The following is an 18,148-nucleotide window of genomic DNA, read 5'->3' on the forward strand; positions in this document are numbered from 1 at the left end:
TCATCCTGAGGAGGACTCGAAGTCTCTGATATCCTCTCCATGGTGGCACTGGCAGGGGGAACTGTGGATGGAGTGAGAGAGGGAGTTAAATATTGAACATGTGTTTGTTTATCTCTTTATCATATGGATACAGCGACTTGACATGATTCCCAGCAATGACAATGACAGATGCTGCACAGCATACCATTGGGGGTAGTTAGTGGTATGTGACGTGTACCATACTCCTTTTAGGACGGGGTCATTCAGGTTTAGTAACTTTGGCTCTGCGGATGGGTTATTTAACTGTTTAATAGTTCACATGACTGTTCTGCACTGTTAGCTTGTGACTATTCATGCTTGCTAGTTGTGAGAGGAAATGGCTGGACTTTGCAGCATGGTATCCCAGTGGGAGGAGGCTATGTGAGTATGCAAGGTTAATTGTCCTGTTTGTGCATGTTGTGCATGTGCATGGAGTCTGCCATCTTACATTCCATACCATGGTGGGTCAATGTCTGGGTTGTGGATCCTGATTAGTGGCCAATTGAATTAATCACAGTGCTGTAGCTGTGTTTGGCCTTGTTTGGCATTGTGTTGTGCCATTGCATTGCTGTTATTGCAATGTAGTGGTCCTCAGTTGTACCATCAAGTTGGTATTGCTATTACATTAGTCATACATGCAAGTGATGTGATGTACACATTTCAGGTATTTACATAGATGGGCTAGTGCATTGTGGGAGTCGTAGTGATAGTATTAACCAATGCTATCTGTGCCTTTGCCAAGGGCTGTGTGGGCAGTTTGTCTGGATGGAGGTGTGGCAGGCAGGAGAGGGGCAGTAGGTGGATAGGTGGGAGGTATAATGAGGCATACAGTAAATTGGGGAGTATTTAGGTGGTGAGGAAGCATGCAGTATACAACAATAGTGTGACTTGGAAGTTGTGGGCACTTATCAGAGTTCAGTTCCCCAGGTATTTCCAGTCAGGCCCTCAGGATGCAGAATGTCCAAGAACTTCTCCTCCCAAGATGTGAACTGTGGGTGAGGAGGTGAGAGCCCACTGCTAGTCTTGTGCACAGCAATCTGGGTTGTGATGCCATTTAATGCACCCTCCCCCTTAAGGTCGTTCCACCTCTTCCTGATATCCTCCCTTGTGCGTGGATGGTTGCCTACTGAGTTGACCCTGTTGACTATTCTCTGCCACAACTCCATTTTCCTAGCTATGGAGGTTTGCTGGACCTGTGCTCTTAGCAGTTATGGCTCTACCCTGACCCTCAACTCATCATCTGTCAACCCAGTGTGCTTTTATGGGGACATGGTAGTGGTTGTGTGGATGGTGGGGGTTTGTTGTGTGTATAAGGGTACAGTGTAGGGTGATTGATGGGGTGTGTAGTGAGTGAGGGACACTTGTGGTGTGTGTGCGCTCATTATGTGTGTTTTGTCTGCAGTTGTGTGGTGTGTGTTGAGTGAGATGTGCATATGTGCCTATGTTGTAATTGTGCCATATAGGTGTATTTGCCTGCTCTCTGCGTATGTGTAATTCAAATTTGTAGCACAGGATTGTGGGTGGTGTGGGTGTGTGTTACATAGTGGACTGAGCAGGTGTGTCTGGTATGTGTATGTGTATTAGGTGTGGATTATTCAAACTGTCCATTGTGATGTTGTGTTCTGACAGTACGGGGTTCTGAGTGTGGTGGTTCGCACTACCAGTAGTTTTCCACCGTGAAAGAACCGCTGTGGTGATTTGTGGCCCATAATAAGGTGGGTGGAAGTTTGTCGCGCTGGCAGTGCTGGTGGTGGATCTGCCTCTTTCTCACCCTACTGTCTCCTGGCGGTGTTGGATTTATAGCTGTCTTTTGGCAGTCTTCATGGTGTGAGTCGTAATACGGCAGTCAGATTACTGCCAATATAGCGGTCTTTTGGTGGCCTCCACCACAGCGGTGTTCGGAAAAGACTACCAAATTCACAATGAGGCCCCAAAAGTCCAGCCATCGGCCTGTTTGTGGATAATCCCATCCTGAACAGCTACAAACACATTAACTTTCAAAAATATTTTAGGTGGAGGGAACCAACCGCATTCTAAGTGCATCATGAAAGCCTAGAGCACACCCTTGTCCCATCATCGCAAGACTCATAAACGTCAGATACCGGGACGTGATTCTCCAAGCAGCTCGCAGTGCCCATCCAAGGCATATACTGTAGGTAAAGCTTGGGTTACCTTCTGTCCCAATTTCAGTCTTTGGGTACAGAGGCTGCACCGCAGTTTCCTCTGGGAGAAGAAGGCTCTGAGGGAATGGGACCACAAGTATACAATGCCTTATCCGGCGCAGCTTTGATTAGTTGCAACATGCAAAAGTAACTTTTTATTTAGCCCAGAAGCCTGTCGTGATTGGCTGGATCGAATGTCAGATGGCAGGAGGGTCAAGACACTGATACCGCCTTAAGAGGCGCCAGGGTGGCGGCATGGCAAAGGAGAATTGTGTGGAGGTGCAGGTCAAAACAAAATACTCCAAGCCTGGGGCATCATCCTGATCACCCGAAAGGATCTTGGGACCCAGGGGGAGACGAGAGGGGCTCGTGGGATTGTACATAGGGCACTGCAGATGCACCTGGAGCGTCTTGTGGGTGGGTGGGGAGGAGCCCACAGTGGTTCTAAATCAGTGATTGGGGGCAAGATTGAGAGTGAGGATATGACACACCAAATTGGTAAAGACATTCTAGTAATGGGTTGGGTGGAGGCCACAAGGCAGCAGTGACACTTCCTAGTAAGCAGTATGTTTGGTTGTAGCAACAGGCGCTATGTTCAGTTGGGGAGGTGGACATCTTGAATTCTGTAGTGCAGTATAGCAGGGAGGGGGGATGGATGATTAAAGAGGAGTTATTGGATAATTGTTATAGGTAATGTTCAGGCAAGATACATACGGCTAGTCAACATAGCTGAGGCACACAGGATATTCACTCTCACAGTTTAAACCCCAACCAGGTTTGGGCCGCCACACCCTGGGTGAGGTCCATTAACCAAACAGTGGGATGTCCAAAGTTAGTATGTCATCCCCAAGGATACTATATTGGAATATCAATGGCCTAGGTGACAAAGTCAAACGGGTAGTAGTGCTCCAGTACCTCAAACAAGACTCCCCTGAAATGATTCTCCTACAAAAGACTCACCTCCTAGGTAATAGGTGCCATGCCCATAACCATTTGGGAAATTAAAACGCTGCTAGTCTGAGCCATACTACCTGCTCTAGAGGAGTAGTAATCTTGGTGAGGAGAACGCTTCCCTTGGTCATTTGACAAATATGGCCCAATCCGCTGGGTCCCTATGTGGTGCTCCCTGGGACATGGGTGGGTGGCATCTTAAACATACCTTAAGTAGATATCACAATATGACTTCACGACTCGGTACTACGAGCCTGCTACACAGTCTTCCAGATGGGGAATTGATCATGTCAGGGGACCTTAACGCAATGCTGAGGGATAGCATTCACCACCGTCTCCCCAGGCCCCTGCACTCAGTAACAAGGCCATTAGCAGACTGTCTCACTGCCCAGGGTTTTGGCAGATGTACCCTTAACCCAGCAACCCAGCACTTCATCCTTTTTCTTGGGGGTGCATGGTAGTCTCTCCTGAACTGATCACGTTCTCATGCCGACTCCCAGCTGGTAAATGTCAAGGAGACCACTGACTTAACCAGCGGTATTTCTGGCTATTCTCCCCTATGGCTGGGGTAAGGTCCAGGTGAGAGGCCAAACACTAACCACATCATATTGAGCCCTTGGTACCTTAAAGAGCCAAGAATGAGATGATAGCTGCAAAAGACTATTCTTTTAAGGGAAACAGCACTTCAGTTGAGTCTCCACTCACGTTGTGGGCAGCCTGTGAGACAGTAGTCAAGGGGGTGGGTCTCACTATGATGGCGTAAGGGAAAAACCTAAAAAGGGCCAAATTGAAGGCTCCTGAATGTGGGCTTTTGTCCCTTTAGACCGGCTTACCAGATGAGGAGGGACCAGTGGGAGCCCATCCTAACTCTTAAACATAAAGAATACTGAGATGAGGCCCAGGAAGCTGGTAATATGCAATATAGGGCAGCAAAGCACCACATCAATGTAATGGGGAACAAGACAGGAAAAATATTGGCCTGGCTGGACATGTAGAAGGCAGTGAATAGATGAATTCCTGGGATTCAGAAATAGTTGACAAACCATAGCCCAAGTGTTTGCCCACTAGTATGGGAAATATGATTATGCAAGGTATTTTGCCACAAAAAGCAAAGCAGTCGAGCTCCTGGGTGACATCCCCCTCCCAAGCCTCACTACAGAGAATAGGGAAGTCTTAGAAGATGAACTTTCATTGGAAGGAATTGTATGAGCCATTGGGGATGTGAAGCCCAGCAAAGCATCAATGGGGTACTAAAAGAACCCTATAAGTTGACAGACACCAAGCTTGCCTTACATCTGAAGCAGATGTATTGCAAGACCCAGAAGGGATGAGTACTCCCATTAGACCAGTGCCAGGCCTCCATAGTGGTCATTTAAAAGAAGAGAAGCCCAGGGAGAACAGTATCTGTACCCTTGGACTACAGACACGACCCAGTTCCAGAAACTATCAATGATATAACCAAGCATCTTAGGAATAACCACACGTATTCATGGCAAATCATGTAAAACCATGGGAATTGATGAGAGATGTCCTACAGAACAAGCTGCCAATCCCCAGTATATGATAGGGCAAGCATGACATCAAGAACCGCAAAGGTAACAACACATACTTGGCCATGGGATCACAAATGGGCAGGTGTATGCCTGTAGGGGACTGTGCATCACAGTGCTGATGATCCTTCATGAGGATGGCCGATCACTACCCAATGCCTCCTCAAACCCCGAGTAGGCTATATTAACCCTTGATACAGTCGGGCCTGCTGATTGTACACAGTGAACTGAGTTGAGGTGACCACAGCCAATCAGTGTTCATTCATGCAACAATGGCCCTTTGTGGCCGTTCAATGTGCTGCAGGAGCACTGATGACTAGGGTGCCATCACTGCATGAGAGTACCCGTGCCACACAGATTGTATTCAATTTCATCAATCGGCCAATAATATCAAAGTTTGAGTCATTGAACATTAAAAATATATGTTGTTAACACATAACACCTAAATGTTTCCGCACATGTCACAGCTAGGTGGACCAGGCTTTGTGCTGTCAATTTGTGGATGGACAAATGAGAACAATATACATTATAAAATGTGTGTGTCACATGATAACTTCTAACTTATCATGACCAGTATGAATGTCCCCCCATTTTGAAACATGTTCTACGCAGATATCAGTACACAGCTTTGGAACAATGGCCTGCATATAAGACAGAAGGAATAGAGATTTGGTATTTGTCCAATACACACCAGTGTATCATTCAGAACTTATCAGACATGATGGGAAACCATACATTACATGTGTTGCTTTGCATCATTAAGTCGGCTCCTTACAACATATAAGAGTGTGCACATTTGTGCACTCGCATTGACATGGCTTACAGGATCTTATCCCAGCATTAGTCAACAGCATCCTTTGCTAAAGATTTGTTACTGGTAACATATGCCTGAACATGTATTGCACATAGCCCTTTCCAGCATATGTTGTGTATTCTAACGAACATTTGGAATTCCTACATAACAATGTGGTAGACCCACAACATGAGTAGCATCTGATATGCACAACCAGTAAACATTTATGTGGCAAAGAGTCTTCATACACAACCACATTAGCAAACAGCATCAGTCCTCAAGTGCATCATACACACATACAAACATATGGTAACATATTCCTATGTTACCAGTACACAATTCAATGCACACGCACACACATGTAGCCATACCATACAAACTACATAGATGCATAGCCCCTGTGACAAGGAATGTGAATGTGGGTGCACTGTCATCCTTTCCACCAAAATCCATGCATGGCCATTAGGCATCAAAAAAAAATTACGCATATGGTAAATCACTAAAATGATGCCTGGCACCATGCGCTTCTGAACTGTCTTGCTGTCTCAGCCTTATCCCAAAATCTGTGCATTTCCGGTATGTGTCAAAAATGTTGATGCATACCATTGTACTACAAACATAGCACATGTTGAAAATTACGCCTGGCCTCTGAGCATTAATTGCACGTTGACAGGCCTTGCCAGACTTCATGGAAAAAATGTATGTGTGGCCGTCGTGCATAAAAAAAAAACAACGTATATCAGGAAACTTAATGCATACGCCCAGGAAGTGATGTAACAGGACTTCCTTGCTGCATACATGATAAAATGAATTTACTTTTCACTTTTACTTAATAGCCTTTTTGACTGTGGTTGTGAGAGGTTGCGTGGAGCTGGTCCTGGTTGAGGAGTGGTGTTTTCTGAGTTTTGTGCTGGGTCCTGTTGCTGTTTTTTCCAATTTGTTCTATTTGGAAGTTTTTGTGTAGTGTTATTGTCTTGTTTTTGTATTTGTATTGTCGGGTGTTTGTCTTAAGGTAGTGTAGTTTGTTGGGGTATTTGGGGTTAGGTGGAGTTATAATATACAGTTGTAGGGTTTATTTGGTTGCTGTAGAGGGAAACAGCAGGATGGCAGGCAAGGGAAGGGCACAGCATATGAGTCCAGATAAATTGGGGTTGTTCAGATGGTTAGTGTGTCACTACCTCCCCAACATGGTAAAAATGGGTGGTTGTGTCTTCATGGGCTACACTACGGAGGCCAGGAAACTGCACTGGGGGAGGCTGCTGTTCCAGCTACACAGGATCTTCAAGGTTGAGTGCATGGACCACCACATCAAGCACTGGTAGGCAGACCTCATTGCCCTGGAAGGGGATCACCTTGTGGATCGGGTTGGCAGACCTGTTGATAAGTAAACCTGTAGCATAGCAACATCCTCCTTTGCATGTGCATAACAGTAGGGCATAAGGATAACTGCAACATATTATGAGAAAGGTGAGGACAGCAACGGGCAGATTTAAGTAAAGTGGTGCTGCACCCAGTGCAGCACCACTTTCCTTGCGCCCTTTAGTGCCACCCTACCACAACCATGTGTGCACTGTATCTAAGATGTGGTGAACAATGGCACAGGTTAGGGGGCAACTGTGTCATAATTTTGTACACTATTGATGTACTGTTCAGGGTTATTGCCATAAAGTTAACGCTAATCCTGACTAGTAAATAGTGGGCCAACAAAATATAATGGTGTGCCCCTTTAGCATGCGTTAAAATGTGCAGAACAAAATGACGCAAAATATCTCTTCGGGACCCCCTAATGGGCAATCATCCACTTTGCATACATTATGGCTGGCATAGACATAATGTTGCAGAAAGGGTGATAAAGATGCACAACGCATGTACTGTGCCACTTTGTGAGCCTATGGGCAACATTATGCCTATGCCATGCATGGTGTATTCAGAAAGGCCATTCCCCATTGGGGGGGGGCAAAAAAGAAAAGGCACAAATAAATCTAAGAGATTTATTTGTGCAAATCATTCTGGTATTTTCTATGCCTGCTCAGACCAGGTGCCAAAAGTGGGCACTCCATTATTTATAATGGGCCCCTACCCCTAAGTTCTGCTCAGAGTTGGGCCAAAATCTTGGCACTAACCCCGAACAGTACATCAATAGCATCACAAATTATGACACTATTGCCCCCTACCCTGAACCATGGTGCGCCATATCTTAGATACACATGTTGGCTGTAGTGGGTGCTAAGTGGTGCAAGGAAATTGTTGCCACACTGGGTGCAGTGCCACTTCCCTATTATATGCCCATAAGCTTCTGATAATTAACAGTGTTTAGTCCCACAGTAAGTGTGACGTATGAACCTGAGACATGTATGTATGGGTGAGTCACATTGCTATATAAGTTTTTTGGGTGCTACCTATGTCTGTCTAACTGACATGTTGTAGATGGCAGTGGGTCATTCCTAACACTAAGTTGACTAGGTCACTCGGCTAAACAAGTCTAATGTGTAACAGTTGTCCACGTTAATCTTTGTTCACAAATCACAAAGCTATGTTTCCCTGTCATATCTTGCAGGCGGACCTCCCTGCTACACCATCGGAAAGGTTTCTACTTTTAAAGACCCCGATGCAACCAGTAAGTGTCACCTTGTATGTCACATGTGTACATACAGTGTGGTGTTTGAGAGGGTTTGAGCCATGTACAAATGGCATGCGTGTCAATTTAGATACCATCATCTATCCTTGGGTATCGACATCATGTCTGATGGTATGCCTAGGATGTGGAATAATTTAAATGATGTACAAATGCCAACGTGTGCTGCTATGGATTAGTGGGTCTCAGGAAATGTTATGCAGGCCCACAAACACAGTGATGTCAGTTAAGATATGTATCAGAGGGGCTGTCTTCCTGCAATCCATGGATGTTTCCAACATATTTGTCACTGCATCTGTTCTTGTACTGTGTGCCGCAGGTTGCACAAATTTAGTCAGGACATGATACAATATATGTACCTATGAAGAGCTCTCCAGGTGCCTTTGGAAAAGAGACACTTCCACCACTGGTGCTTTACTGCTCTTCAATAATCAAGTGAGGCACAGTATGTGCAAGGAGCTTTTTTGAGAAGGACAATGGTCAGTTGAGTGCCCATAGAGATTTGCACTCTTTTCTAGATGGCTGTGGGATAAGTTCATATATTGTAGCAAACAAAATGCTTGCAGATGAAACAACAGGTTTTAGTCATCATGATAGTCGTGAGCAAGATTGATCACATTACATGTATATGAAATGTGCATGATGTTTTCATGGTAATTAGGAGGTGTATCAAGTTTGTGCACAGATAGGCGGGGTATGGGAAAACAGGTGCTGCGCCACTTTTCTTGTGGTCCTTGGCTCCCCCCATCTGCCTCCATGTGTTTGCCATATATGATATACGGTGCACCATGGCGCAGGGTATGTGCAATTGTGGTTAACTTGTTGACAAAAATGATGTACTGTTCATGGTTAGTGCAAGAGAATCTTATGCTAACCCTGGATTGTACATTGGGGCCCATTGTGATCAATGGTGTGGCCCCTTTTAATGTCAGCTCTAACCTGGCATTCAAAGTAGCCATTTGGCAGTCAACTTACCGGGAGGCGCCAATCTTGCATACATCATGCCGGGCACAGGCCTAATGTGGCACAGGGTTTGACAAAGTGGCACAATGCAGGGATTGTATTTGTATTGTCGGATGTTTGTCTTAAGGTTGACATTCTGCTGACTATTTTGTGTTGTTGTGTCTTGTTAGCATCACATTAATTATGACGCTAATGTGGTACAAGGAGGCCCTAGGCCCTCTTAAATCCTGGCCCTAGTGTACAACTTTGGAGAGCCATTATTCCAGTGACATACAAAATACTGCAGAAGCTTGCTAGGCAGATTTGTATAGACTTCGGTCTTGCCCTTGGAGTTGGCTTACTGGTTGACAACATGTGTAATCAGAAAATGCTGTTTACAATGCATGCTTGTTCTTCCTCTACCCAACGTAGTTACTGTTGACATGTTATTCTCATGTTTTAGCTGCCACAATGGCTCCAGCCCAGAAATTTGAAAAATGTGCTGAACGGGTCAGACACATCTGCAAGGTCCTAGGCTGGTTACCGGAAGATGTCTAGGAGGTACCGCAATGAAAATTCATTGGGGTCGTAAAAGGCTTTACCACATGGTGGACCGGTTCAACAGCCTGCAACTACCTCAAAAAAAGGAGTGTCCCCTGTACCCAATGTCCGTGGTGCTTCATCAGGCCCTGCACCCTCAATATCCACAGCACAACTGATGCCAGCAGCACTGCAACAGCCACCACCATCTGCCACTGGGTCCACCTTTGAGGCAGAAATGCAGCAACACCTGGCTGAGGTCAAGGCTAGGATGGTCAGACTTGAGGCAGACAATGACAGCTACAAATTCCTAAAGTACATTAAGCTGAAGCTGAAGAAGCTGTAGATGTGGCTACTAGCCACTTCCCAGGACCTTCCCAGTCTGCATTGTGTAGAGTTTTGGTGGGTTTTAGGGGTAGACACAGTTTAGGTAGCATAGAGGAGATTAGTTGTAGGATATAGTTAGTGTGTTTTGGGGGTGGGATTTAGGCTTTTTATGTTTAGGGGGTTCAGTAGGAGTTTATGTATAGGAGTATATGTTAACAAAAATCATTTTTTTAAAGCATACAAAAAATATATATATTTGTTTAGGAAATAGGATTAGTTAGCATATGTGTAGCTTTAGCTCATGTTGTCCTACACATCTACTGTCTTATAAAGGGGGTGGGGGGCCATGTTTATTGAATGGTGTTATGTGTTTATGTTAAGTTTAGAATAGGATAGATAGCTGTAGGGCTAAGATAAGATAAGTTAGTGTAGGTTAGCCTAGTGTAGGTTAGTGAGTAATTTAGGTTTTTAATAGGTTGTGTTTTTAAGTAACAATACATCCTGTTAGTTTTAGACAATTAGTTGTCCATGCTGATTGACTGTCTGGGTGTTCTCATGTATGGAACTGCCAAATTGAAGAAATGCCTTAGGGTATGCATTCTGTATTGATTTACATGTATGACTAGGGCCCTCATTTTGACCTTGTGGTCTTTTGTAAAGACCGCCGAGGTACCACCGTGCTGAAGACCGCCAGTGCAGGCAGTTTCCTGCGCAGCGTATTATGACTGCTGGCAGCCCTCCACTCTTTTTCGGATGGAGAGCCACCAGCAGCCATACTGGCGGTCGGTGGGGAAGTGGAGGCTGCTCCACCTCCACTGTCCGTCATCAGAACACCACCCACCGAATCACATCCCATGATTCGGTGTGGCGGTGTTCTGGTGACGGGGAACTGGCGGCGGAGCAGCCCCCATGGATCCCGTCCCCTCCTGGAGGATCAACGGACAAGGTAAGTTGATCGTCCGTTAGGGGCGGGGGGTGAGGGGGTGTTGTGTGTTGTTTGCGTGCATGGGGGTGTGCGTGTGAGTATGTAGAGGGGGTGTATGAGTGTGTGTATGCATGCGGCCGGTGTGTTGTGTATATGGGAAATGTGTGCATACATGTCTGTGTGCATGTGTGCGTGTATGTGTGTGGGTATGTGTTGTTGTAGTGTATGTGTGCGTGTAGGGGTGTGTGTATGTGCATGTTAGGTGTGGGAGTGGGGAGAGGGTGTGTGTATGTGCATGTTGGGGGTAGGGGTGGGAAGGGGGTGTGTGTATGTGCATGTTGGGTGGGGGTGGGCAGGGGGGTCCTGCCACTCGGGGGAGGACTCAGGGTGGGGGACATTCCTATCAGTGCCAGGGAAGGAATTCCCTGGCACTGATAGTGCCAACCACCATGTATTACGTGGCGATTCCAAACCACCCGAAATCTATGGCGGTATGCAGGGACCTGATACCGCCGGCGGTCTGGTGATGGCCGCTGGGCTGGAGACCGAAGTCTCCAGCCCAGCGGTCATCACCACTCTGGCGGTCGGAGTGGAGAAGTGGCGGATGACCATGGCGGTGTCATAATTCCATTTTTTTTTCTGCCGGCCTGTTTCCCGTTTTACCGCCATTTCTCCCCCGTCCACCAGGGCCATAATGAGGGCCTATGTGTAACCCCTATGACCAAGGTGCTGACTGATTGGCGGTGGTATGACATCAGCTACTCCAGACAGTTTTCAGTGCAGTTCCTGACACTTAGATTGTGTATGGATACAAAGTCCCTCATTATGTCCCTGGTGGTCTTCTGACCGCCAGGGTTAATGTGGCAGTATTACCGCCAACAGGCTGGTGATACATACTGCAACATTATGAGATTGGCGGGTTGGCTGCAGCCAACCGGCCACTTCTCCACTCATACCGCCATGGCGTTATGAGTCACCAGGCCGTATATGTCCATCTCCAGCCCGGCGGCCCACATAGTACCTCCCATGGCATTATGAGCCAGCCTATCACCATGGTTTTCGTGGCGTTAGCAATGCCATGAAAACCATGGCTGTAGGCTCTACTGGTGACACGGAGTTCCTTCCCTGCCACTGGTAGGCAGCTCCCCACAACCCCAACACTCACCTGATGTCCCCCACCACCCCTCCATCCAAAATCACTCCCCCGCTCATCCCCCATACACACACTAACTCCCTTACCCCCCTCTGATCTACTCACTCATCCCCCACCCCCTCCGATACATTCACCCCCATACACCCATGCAGACACCCACAAGCACCAAACATACACCCATTCACTTACACTGGCATACACACATTGATATACACACTGACATACATGCATTCATACACACAAACGTCCAGACATACTCACACACATTCTTGCACACAATCACACTGCCATGCAGACATGCACTCACTTCACCATTCTTACACACATTCACTCACACGCATACAACCATGCATACAACACAAAACTCACAAACGCTTTCACAAAAACATTCACACATTCATGCACACACTCAGGCACACACAGACACAACACCCACCACCCTACCGCCCCCCCTCCCCTGTTGGATGCCCAACTTACCTTGTCCGGTGAGGAGGTTGTCCGGCAGGGAATGGGAAGCGGCACTGCTACTGCCAGAAGTGGACCGCCCGCAGAACACCGCCAGGCCATATCGCTGGTCATAATACAGCTGGCGGCGTCCTACTTGCTTGGCCCTGCTGGTGTTGGCAGTGCCAGGATACGACCTTCCACCACTACGAACACTGCCAGATTTTCACCCTTATTGTGGCGGAAGTCAGGCAGTGTTCATAATATGGTGGACGGCTGTAGCCCCTGTGGCAGTATGTTGGCGTTAGTCACTGCAGCCGTAGGCCGTATTTACCGCCAATGTTATACTGAGGGCCAAAATCTTTGGTAGATAATAATGCAACATCAATTGTCATCGCTAAGATCTGTTACAATCATTCTTGAAAAATTAAGCACTTTAAACTCCACCTTATTGGGGGTATGGATACTGGCACACTGACACCTGAGCATCACAGCCTTATATATGCCTCTTTGGTTCCTCACATATTAGTTGTACTGGTATAATCATCAGGGAAATTTCCAGACACTTGAGTTCTGTACCATTCATGCCATATGTCAACTTGAATAGATATCTGTTCAATAGATGCTTGGAAGGCTCAGAAAGGTGGTTGTAGTCCACAATACTATTGGTCACCTTTATCATGTTTGAGTCCTAGTGTGTGCCTTTGTGTCTGACAATAAGCCACATAGGTGATTTGGTTCTGTTCTTATTGACATAGCTCCACACAATGCAGACATTTATGTGTGTTAAAAAAGAGCATGATACATGTGAATATTGTGATTTATTTACATGTGAATTTTTGTTTCCAATGCGGTACAATGTCCAGTTGACTGCCCCATGAGAGACCCTGAGCCAGTTGATGTACATTCAAAGTCCAAGGTAAGGGACATGTCATGAGACGTGTAGACGTGTGCATTACTGAGGAGGTGTCCAAATTGACAATAGGTAGGAATTGAGACAATGACAGTCCATACAAGTTAAAGTAACAGTGGTAGAGTGAAGAGGCACATTGCCAATTGGCACAACACTGTCATGATCTTAAGCACAGAGCTAAAGAGATACTGTCCATGTGGCACAGACTGGAGCTACTAGGTGGTTTTACCTGTGAATGTGGTTCCTTCCACATCGTTATCCTCTGATGTGTGTGGTGCCTCCTGTGCCATGGGTGGTGCTTTTGTTGAAGTTGAGGTGGCCACACACACATATCAGGGGATAGAGATGTGGAATCAAAGGTCTCAGCAGCTGCCATTTGTGGGAATATATAAGGCATCACTGCAGCAAGGAAGAACTGCTCATTTCGCAACACCGCTGGCATGTGATAGGCATTTGTGTTTTCTCAGAGGGAAGCCACTTCTCACGGTGTGACTCCAGGGCCTTTTGTATAGACCCCAGCATATTATCTATCATGCTGCTGCCACTTTTGGTAGGCCAATTGTTCAGGATTAGTCTCATGACAGCAGCTATGTCAGCCAAGAATTGTTGGCGTTCATGTAGCTGATTTGTCCTTATTCAGACTGAGGCACCTCTGCACTGCCTCTAGGCTGCCTGCCATGGTCTCCATCCCCACCTGCCATGCCAGCTCCTGCTGGACACCTACCACTGTTCTCTGAAAGGTAATGTCAGGGTCCTCAGAGTCCAGGGCTGTGACAGGACTGGTTGATGCTTTGTGTTGGCAGTTGGGTGGTTCATATGGAGACCCTGCAATGTTGTGCATCCTCCCTGCCACTGGCGGTGGTGTCTGGAAGGAACCCAGGACATCCTGGAAAGTTTCTTCATTGATGGTCGGCAGCTGGTCATCCATTTCATCTGTAAAATCCAGGACAAGCAGGTCCACTGGAGCTAAGGCATCATCCTCTGCAATGGGATAGTAAAAGGTTAAACTTTGACTGTAGTGGCTGCTACTGATGTCTCTGTGTGACATGTTACAGACCCCCACATCAAGGCACACATTTGTGAACCCCTAGTGGCCCACTATTCCCCCTGAACATCATTTGTGTGTAGTCACCATTTGCTCAATCTACTAGTCCACATTTCCCAGTGTGTTACACCCACCTTGATTTTTTGTAATCATGGTACTCAACAAATGTACCACTTTCATTGACGTGACTGTGTAAACTTTGCATGACATGACTGTTCTAGATGTGTGCTCACTCCACAAGTGGAGATGTTCAGATATACTTTGAATTTGTTCTTACAGATATTTGAGTTAAGTGACTCATCTGCCACCCTACGTGTGTTGTTGGAGTGACAGTAGGGAGTGAGCTGTCCACTTTGAGTGATGTGTCCAGCATCATGAGCCATCTATTGTGAGATTCAACCACATTGTGTGCACGTGAGCAAACAGGATTCTTTTCCCTTCCTGCAAGACGACATCAGTGCATCTCAGGTTTCTTTGTTGCATAGCTGCAATTATGGCTGCATTGCTGGACTAAGGTGGTCATTCTGACCCTGGAGGTCTTTGACCGCCAGGGCGGAGGACCGCGGGAGCACCGCCGACAGGCCGGCGGTGCTCCAATGGGGATTCCGACCGCGGCAGTAAAGCCGCGGTCGGACCGGCACCACTGGCGGGGTCCCGCCAGTGTACCGCGGCCCCATTGAATCCTCCGCGGCGGCGCAGCTTGCTGCACCGCCGCGGGGATTCCGACCCCCCCTACCGCCATCCAGATCCCGGCGGTCGGACCGCCGAGATCCGGATGGCGGTAGGGGGGGGTCGCGGGGCCCCTGGGGGCCCCTGCAGTGCCCATGCCACTGGCATGGGCATTGCAGGGGCCCCCGTAAGAGGGCCCCTACATGTATTTCACTGTCTGCTGCGCAGACAGTGAAATACGCGACGGGTGCAACTGCACCCGTCGCACAGCTTCCACTCCGCCGGCTCGATTCCGAGCCGGCTTCATCGTGGAAGCCTCTTTCCCGCTGGGCTGGCTGGCGGTCTGAAGGCGACCGCCCGCCAGCCCAGCGGGAAAGTCAGAATTACCGCCGCGGTCTTTCGACCGCGGAACGGTAACCTGACGGCGGGACTTTGGCGGGCGGCCTCCGCCGCCCGCCAAGGTCAGAATGAGGGCCTAAGTGTTGTTTTAGTGGAAGGTAGACCTTTGCACACATACACACAAGATGGTTCATTGTTATGTTGTGCGGTGCAAGATGCAGAATACATGACTCTGCGGTCAAGATTTACAAGGCCCTATCACCACCTGAGCTTCAGTTTTAGCAATTTTCCGGTGGCGTTTTAAAGTGCTCCATTTTTACAAGGAGGTGTAATGCCACATTTTGTGGCATTATGCACCCTTGTAAAAATTGACCCCTCCAACACAGTTTTCTGCATCAGTGCAATGGGTGGTGCGGTGGCCGTTCCATCACAACCTCCATAGCTTATCAAGCTATCCCAGATCAACAAGGAATTCAAGGATGCCTGTGTGGGCGCATAAATCTTACTTCAGCGTCAGCACAGGGGGGAACCAAAGGGGTAAGCCATATTCCTGTAAATAAGGCACATCCCTGCATTTCAAATGCGGTGCAGCGCAGTACTGCTATTTTTGGTGCAGCAGGGCGCTGCACCACTTTGTCATGAATCTGGGCCTAAGTTGCTAGGAGGAAGTATGTGGACAGCCCACCCACTTCCATCACTCTGTGAACACACGTTTAGTGGGAGGCGGACCTGAAACATTTTGAGGCTTATTGATGTGTGGATGCATCATGTTAGGACACCACATCAAAGGTGGCATTGTAGTTGTGGTACTGAGAACACATGTAGTAATACTAATGTGAACTACTTTCAATGTGTTTTGCAGTCAGTATCAAACATTGTAAGTGGCAGATGACCTTCCTGTTAGTAGATTTAGCAGGATGTGGTCCTTCCTACAGATATGCATTCGGATAGACAAGAGGGACACCCCTACACCATGCAGGTTGTGTGGTAATGTTGGTAAGGTCCCTCATAGATTTGGGAATTACCAAGGTTAGTATAGGGATACTTTGAGAAGCACACATCCCTGGAAATTTGAATTGATGCTGCACAGTGGAGCAAGCAGAGCTGTTGCACTGTGTCTTTCTTCATCAATGGGTACATATGTGCCACTATATCCAGATACAGACATCATAGTGCCGTACCCAACCACCTAAAATGTGTGACTTGTACTTGAGTGGTGGATGATAGGTCTTACTTCACATGGCAAGGTGAAGCACCTTGCATTCCTTATCCTGGCATATTTTCCTTATGCCCCTCTCGCGCCTGACACTGCATGTAAAAGGCATTCCATGTGCATATTTGTGATCGTCCCATGCATCACAAGTGTGACCCACCCAGCTTCTGATGCCTTTGAAAAGGTCAGCACATCTGGATTAGAGTAGTCCAATAACTCAGGGTGGTGTGGAAGTGACAAGTGGGTGTGTGACAAGTTTGTAATTCTACAGGTTGTAATTGTTTACTATGGGCCTGATTACAACTTTGGAGGACGGTGTTAAACCGTCCCAAAAGTGGCGGATATACCACCTACCGTATTACGAGTCCATTATATCCTATGGAACTCGTAATACGGTAGGTGGTATATCCGTCACTTTTGGGACGGTTTAACACCGTCCTCCAAAGTTGTAATCAGGCCCTATGTGTTGTATTGTGCATCACACATAGGATAACCTTTCAAGGTATTTGGTGCATTGATCCCACACCACCAGTTTCCTTGCAGGACTCGTGCCCTAGCCCCTGACACCATGGAAGCACGTCATTTATATTACTGTTCACCATAGTGGACATTCCCACAGTAGTATAATGTGTTATGTCACTAGTTTCGTATATTACTGTATTGACACCATGAATTATGGTACTAGTGCAGCAAAGCACAGGGAGGTCCAGTGCTTACAATACTTGTGCCCCTTTGTCATCTGCCTTTAGCAGGCCTCCCACATGAGGTAAGTAGATGGCACAGTGCAACCTTTATGGATTGTCAGCCCCATTAGATCTTCTCTCTCTGTGTAAGGGATATTTCCTTGCATACAGCATATCTGCCACAGGCATATAGTGGTGTAAGGATGTACAAAGTGGATCAATGGATGCATTGTGTGACTTTGTTAATGTGGCACAAGGGGAGTAGGCAGCTTGGATCCACATTGGCAACAATTTGTATGGTGCTAATGTTGCATTACAGGCTTGTAATATTGGGCCCATAGTGCTACATTGATGCCACGTGTGGCTGTTCTTATGCATAGAGGTGTCCCTTTGTGCTCAACACCAACCATTCCCACAACGCTTTGAAAACCGTGTTACATGGTGAAATGGGAGCTACTTGTACAGCAGCACAAGTGATGATTACAGACATGCCCCATATGTTGTAGATGTTTACTTTTGTGCCTATTCCCAAATGGTGCATGAAGGTGTGTGACAGTTGTTGGGCCACCCTGTGCAACTAGGGTAGGACAAGTTGCACACTGAGGGGCATATTTATACTTTTTTGACGCAAAACTGCAATAATGCAGTTTTGCATCAAAAAGTATAGCACCAGCTTGCGCCATTCTGGCATGCCAGCCAGGTGACAAATTTATGGAATGGCGCAATCCGGCAAAACGGGTGGCCTAGTATAATCGAAAACGATGTTAGCCGGGTGGACGTGGTGGTATGGGAGAAGCGGGTTTTACCCCACAAAATGACATTAGGCTGATTAGAGTAAACAAAAAT

This window comes from Pleurodeles waltl, chromosome 2_1 (genome assembly GCF_031143425.1).
Source record: "Pleurodeles waltl isolate 20211129_DDA chromosome 2_1, aPleWal1.hap1.20221129, whole genome shotgun sequence".
In the NCBI taxonomy this organism is placed as follows: Eukaryota; Metazoa; Chordata; class Amphibia; order Caudata; family Salamandridae; genus Pleurodeles; species Pleurodeles waltl.